The sequence below is a fragment of the Mus caroli genome, chromosome 5 (assembly GCF_900094665.2).
Source record: "Mus caroli chromosome 5, CAROLI_EIJ_v1.1, whole genome shotgun sequence".
NCBI lineage: Eukaryota > Metazoa > Chordata > Mammalia > Rodentia > Muridae > Mus > Mus caroli.
The window spans coordinates 12,349,669-12,356,357 of NC_034574.1; the positions used below are offsets into that span (position 1 = coordinate 12,349,669).

The 6,689-nt window shown below is 36.7% G+C and overlaps 1 non-coding gene across 1 annotated transcript; it reads right to left on the reverse strand.

Annotated features, from left to right (window-relative positions):
* Positions 1–344: 344 nt before the first annotated feature.
* Trnav-aac lies at positions 345–417 on the reverse strand. The gene has a single exon. It is a non-coding gene; the product is annotated as a tRNA-Val (tRNA).
* Between the last annotated feature and the right edge of the window lie 6,272 nt (positions 418–6,689).

Here is a 6,689-nt window from a genome sequence, read left to right on the forward strand (position 1 = left end):
TCAATGTTCATCTTTAATAAATATGCTTTCAAACAAAAAAAAAAAAAAAAAAAAAAAGACATAAAAAAAAAAAAAAAAAAGAGACTGGCTTACAGTTTCAAAGGTTTAATCCATTATTATTATTATGGTGGGAAGCATGGCAGCATACAGGCAGACTTGGTGCTAGATGAGTCAAGATTTCTTTTTTGTTTTTTTGAGACAGTGTTTCTCAGTATAGCCCTGGCTGTCCTGGAACTCACTTTGTAGACCAGGCTGGCCTCTAACTCAGAAATCTACCTGCCTCTGCCTCCCAAGTGCTGGGATTAAAGACGTGCACCACCACGCCCAGCAAAATTTACAATTTTTGTTTCCACCCAGTTTCAAACTGGGGACCTTTTTCGTGTTAGACAAACGTGATAACCACTACACTACGGAAACTCCTGAGCCAACATTCCTACATATTGATCCACAAGGAGCAAAGAGAAGCTGGCTTATATTGGACAGATATTGAACATATATATAAGATCTCAAAGTTAACCTCCACAGTGACACATTTCTTCCAACAAATTCACACTTACTCCAACAAGGCCACACCCTTACCAATGCCATTTCCTATGGGCCAAGCATTCAAACACAAGAATATATGAGGGCCAAACATACTGAAACCAATACACACACAAGCACACAGGAATAAATCCAATTTATCTATGATAACAAAGAGAAGGAAGAAGACTGGTCAACAGCATATGAACTTAGTAAAAGGTGAAAATAAAAAAAATGTAAATACTTGGATTTGGAAATCTTAGGTCACAAGTCTAATTCTTGGAGATGCTCTATGCTACTGCAAGACACTTGGGAGACTTAGGATATGAGATGATCCAAAGTTTAGATTTCTCATTAAAATAAGTTTAATGTTATTTAGATTCAAAAATTATTAATATTATCCTCAAATATCTAAACTGACTTGAACCTAGAAAATGTATAATGACAATGGATTCTTAGTCTTCTCTATACTGTTTTAGTGGTGTGCAATGCCAGTATATGCTTTTGTAGTATATTTTAGTAATATGTGATACAGTCTCAACTGTACTTAATATTTATAATTAATACCATTTAAAAATAACGTGAAGGACATTACGTGTTGAGAAGGAGTGAGATATTGACACATTAATGGTTATTAAAATGTCAAGTAAATGTTAAACTGAAGATATACTATTTTGATCAAGGACCTCCACATAAAACCAGATATGATGATTCTTAGTAGAAGAAAAAGTGGGAAAGAATATCGAACACATTGACACAGGGGAAAAGTTTATGAAAAGAATACCAGTGGATCATCCCCTAAACTCAAAAAATGACAAATGGGACCTCATAAAATTGAAAAGCTTCTGTAAGGCAAAGGACACTGTCAATAAGACAAAACTCACAGATTGGAAAAAGATCTTTACCAACTCTACATCCAACAGAGGGCTAATATCCAAAATACAAAAAGAATTTAAGAAGTTAGACTTCAGAGAACCAAATAATTCTATTAAAAATGGGGTATAGGGCTAAGTAAAGAATTCTCAATTGAGGAATCTCAAATGGCTGTGAAACACCTAAAGAAATGTTCATATCCTTAGGCATCAGGGAAATGAAAATCAAAACGACCCTGATATTCCATCTCACACCAGTCAGACTGAATGGCTAAGATCAAAAACTGAGATTACAGCAGATATTAGTATATATATAGATATTAGTAAAAAAGATGGTCAGAATACCCACGATACAACTCAAAGATTATATGAAACCCAAGAAGACCAAAGTGTGGGTCTTGGGAAGTAGAGAGAGGGAGGGATTTAGGAGGGAGAGAAGAAGGGGAGAGAAAAGGAGGGTGGGTTTGGGTTTTGGGAGGAGACTGGGGAGAAGTACAGAGGGTCGGAAGTTTGAAAGAAAGTATGTAGCAGTGGGTAAGGGAGAACTGGGGTAGCCTCTAGAAAGTCCCAGATGCCAGGGACCTAAGAGGTTCCCAGGACTCAACAGGAAGGACATTAGCTAAAAGACCCAACAAAGGGGAGAGAGAACCTGTAGAGACTATATCCAGAGCTTAGGCCACGCCCCCAGTTGGGGGATGGGGCCACCTATCCACCTCAAAAGTATTAATCCAGAATTCCTCCCATCAAAAGGAACTGCAGGAACAAAGAGTGGAGCACAGACTGAAGGAAAGGCCATAAAGAGGCTGCCCCACCTATGGATCCATCACATCTACAGACACCAAACCCACACATTATTGCTGATGCCAAGAAGTGCTTGCTGACAGGAGCCTGGTAGTGCTGTCCCCTAAGAAGATCTACCAGACCCTGACCAAAATAGGTGTGGATGCTCGCAGCCAACCATCAGCCTGAGCACTCCTCCAATGGAGGAATTAGGGTAAGGACTGCAGGAGTTGAAGGGATTTGCTACCCCATAGGAAGAACAACACATCAACCTCCTAAACCTCCCAAAAACGCCCAGGAGCTAAACCACCAACCAATGAGTACACATGGTGAGACTCCAGCTGGACATGTAGCAGAGGATGGTGTTGTCAGATATCAGTGGGAGGAGAGGTCCTTGGTCCTGTGAAGGCTTGATGCCCCAGTGTAGGGGAATGCTAGGGCACTGAGGTGGGAGTGGGTGGTCAAGTGGGGGAGCACCCCTATAGAGGCAGGAGGTTGAGGGGAGAGGATACGGGGTTTGTGGAGGGGAAGCTGGAAAGGGGATAACATTTGAAATATAAATAAATAAACTAAATAATAAGAAATAAAAATTTAAAAGATATATTATTTTGCCCTAAAAGGAAAGATTTTGTTATGAAATAATTAGACAGATGTCTAAACTATGTAATATCTGCTTTTGTTTGTTTGTTTGCTTTTTCAAGGCTTCTCTGTGTAGGTAGCCCTGGCTGTCCTGGAGCCTTCTCTGTAGACCAGGCAGGCCTGGAACTCAGAAATTTGCCTGTCTCAGCCTTCCAAGTGCTAGGATTAAAGGCGTGCACCACCACGCCCAGCCAATATCTGCTATTTTAAGTCACAGTATCTATCTCACTAGAGAATATTTGTTTTAAGGCTCAGAATTTCATATTGCAAAGACATTTGAATTAATGTGTTTTCTGTCATGGCATTATTATTATTATTATCATTATTATTATTATTATTATTTAATTTTGGTTTTTTGAGACAGGGTTTCTCTGACATCACACTGCTATTAATATATATATATATATATATATATACATATATGAAATATATTGCAAAAATGGTGAAACCAACAACTGAAAGTGTGATTAAGTATTAAAGTGATTCTTTGGGTTATTTATTTGTTATATATTGACTACCATGAACGGACCTTTATTAAGACAAAAGAAATAATCATTAAATCGAGCCATAGTGCTATACATGGATATTAGAAGATACACATTCTTTACATTAGACAGAAGTATTACTGTCCTCCTGACTTTTATATACTTTCTATTTCAAGTGCCAAATAGAACCATATGTAGGAATACAACGTGATCAAAGTTTAAAGAAACAGAACTTTTAAATAATATACACAATAAAAGATAGAACCCAGCTGTATGTTATTGAGAAAACATAAGGATGCAAGAAGAATTTTCACTTCTACTTTATTATTATTATCATTAACTCACTTAAATTAGATTCACTTTTCCACCTTAGTATTTATTTTCTTGCCAAAGGTGTACCAGATGGAAGAATTTTGAGTAATTGAAAACATTTATTGGTATGTCTTTTGGCTAAGATGCATTATCACTAATATAATTGTACTGTCTTAGCAATTGTTATTCTTTTTCTTTTCACGTCAAACATATGACTCATTTTTTCTGTCTGTTATTACTATGTCATGCTATATAACCTTCCAAAACAGCCCTTCCGTACACTGTGGCATACCTTTTCTCAGTCCCAAGCCATCTATGAGTGATGTGATGACACTATGTACCAAAAAGATTAAGCTCCAAAGTAGCCACACAACTAATTTGCTGAATAAATGAGAAACTGGAAAAAGCCTGATATATATATATATATATATATATATATATATATATATATATCAGGTTTACATATTCCCATATGTAAACCCTTTCCTGCACCCCCGAGTTCATGCACAGAGCCTCACATACCCTATGTTTGGTGTCTTCTTCTAGCCCTGCTTTCAACATTATGGACTCTTTCTGCTCGGGAGTGCAGGAAAGGGTTTACATATGGGAATATCTCATAAAGCAAAAATGCAGAGCCACAAATCACAGCTTCTTTCAGCTTCAAATGTGAATGCAGAACTAAAATATACTCAGCAGTGTTGAAAGAACCTCTAGGTACACCCCATCTTTTAGATAATACTTGGGTACAAGGATAGCAAATGACAAAGAATTCACATGCATATGTATCAGTATGGACAGCTGTAGGGAAAATCTATTAAAGCCCCTAATCTACCATACTTTCCACCCATATTTTCCAATAGTCAAGATTATATTACATCTCATATTAGCAAAAAGAAACAAAGAATGTGTGCAACACTAATGGTGGCCAGGGCTCAGGTGCTCAGAGTTCATGCTATATAATAGTCAATTATATTTGGGTTCTGTTTACAATGTCTCTACATTTGCCAGGCTTCCTCTATTGAGCAATAAAGAAATATAACAAGGAAACACAAAAGTTAAGCTCACCCATGTTAAATCTCAGCTAGTTACATGCCTGTTACCCAAGCATGTATATGTATGATTAGCTTCTTTTGCATGTTTGAATATGTGCAAATATGTATTATCTGTTTCATATATGAGCATATTACACATTTAATGATTAGAAATAAGCAGTAAAACAGGCACATATTTCCTTGATAATAAAACAGCCTGTATATTTTCCTTACTGATAATTATAGATTATACTGTATATATAGGATTGCTGTTGTGATTCTCTGTCTGAGCAAAATTGCCTAACATTACTTTTGCCAGATCATATACTAATTTTTAGCTTTAGGCATCTTGCAGGCTTTAATTGGCTCCTTCAAAGACCGAGCACCATTTACTGCCCTCAGTGCACAGTGAGGATGTGTTTTCTGCATCCTTATTTAGTTCTAGCAATTCTATATCACAATCTCCTTTAGTCATGAAGTACAGTAAAAATTCACTTTACAGATGATAACTGTGCAATCAAGTCAGTCATTTAACTAATTGAATGAGATAATTGATTTTTATACTTACATTTTGATAGTGTTGTGCCAGGAAGCATTTGTGAACACCAAAGAACATCGAGGAGCCGTTGCTGATATAATCACATTAGGTTGTATTTATTCCAAACTCGAGTTTGGAATGAGCTTACTCATCACGGGCCTACAGGACGGTTTGGTGAAGTAGCCCCAAACTCTCACCGGGACAAAGTTTTATAGGAAATGGAAGTAAGTGAGTGGGAGTCCAGCCTGGCAAGAGTCTAACTGAATGTTTATTATAAACTGGCAGGTGGGTGCTCTGAATCAAGACCTTATACATTCACAATGGTCTGAAAGGACATCTGAAACAATCAGACTAATCTTTGATTAACAGTTGCTAGGGAGTTGCTAGGGAGTAACTGTGGCTAGGGACAAGCCGTGGGGTCCTTCCTGGTCCTTGGGCACAGCTTGGGTTTAGCTATAGGCCAAGTTTTCAAGTGTTATTTTTTTTCTTTTAAGATGGAGGCTTGTTCCAAGATGGTGTAGGTTTGGCTTTTCAATAGCATTATTAGATCCTACTTTTTAAAGTGCTTTGAATACTTTTGAAATCTAGTCTGTAAATGTATACACAAGTAAGTGAAATAATTGAAATAATTCGCACTATATTTTATTGAAGAAATCACTAATTTTTATACTTCAACACTAATTCTTAATAAGGAATTACCTTAGGTTCCATAAACATGGAGGTTTATTCTAGAATATTATTACTATATATATATATATTAACATATTATTCTAGAATAATCTTACATATATCAAGAAAATAAATCTGTCAAGAATAAGCTATTATCTTAGCACAATTTATGAAATGATATTTTATGACCTATAGTTGTAAATTATTATTTACAATGTAGGTAAATTATGTAAAATAAGTGTATTGCTGCACAGCTCAGGCTGGTCCGAAGCCATGATCTTCCTACCTCAGCCTTTCAACTGCTGAAATTATAGGTATGCAGCACTATATTCAGTAAGTGGTGAGTTGAAAAGAACATTTTCTAAGGCATCTATTACTCAATAGCACATAAAGGTACTATAGAAGCAACGTTAGCTGTGGAGTAATGCCTCAGTAGAGAAAGCTCTTGCTGCATGGGCCTGAGAATCACAGTTCAGAATCTCAGAATCTACATAAACACTAGGGAGGCATGGCTGTTTCCGGCCACCTCAGCACTCTGAAGACAAGGGACATGCTCCAAATGCCTATCTTGAATAGGTACAAATGGTGAGCTCTGCATTCCATGGAAGATCTTGTCTCTATCAATAAAACTGGTCAGCAAGGAATGAAATGTGTATTTACTTACCAATGCACATGCATACACACATACCTGACATACACAAACACATGGCAGGAAAAGAAAGCAGAAAAAGAGGTTTGTCAAATCAAACCTATAGAAAACAAATGGTCTAGAAGTCACGATTCTGAGAAAACTAAGTTTAATTTTGACTTTACCTTTAAAGTAGAGGGGTATTTTTAAAAA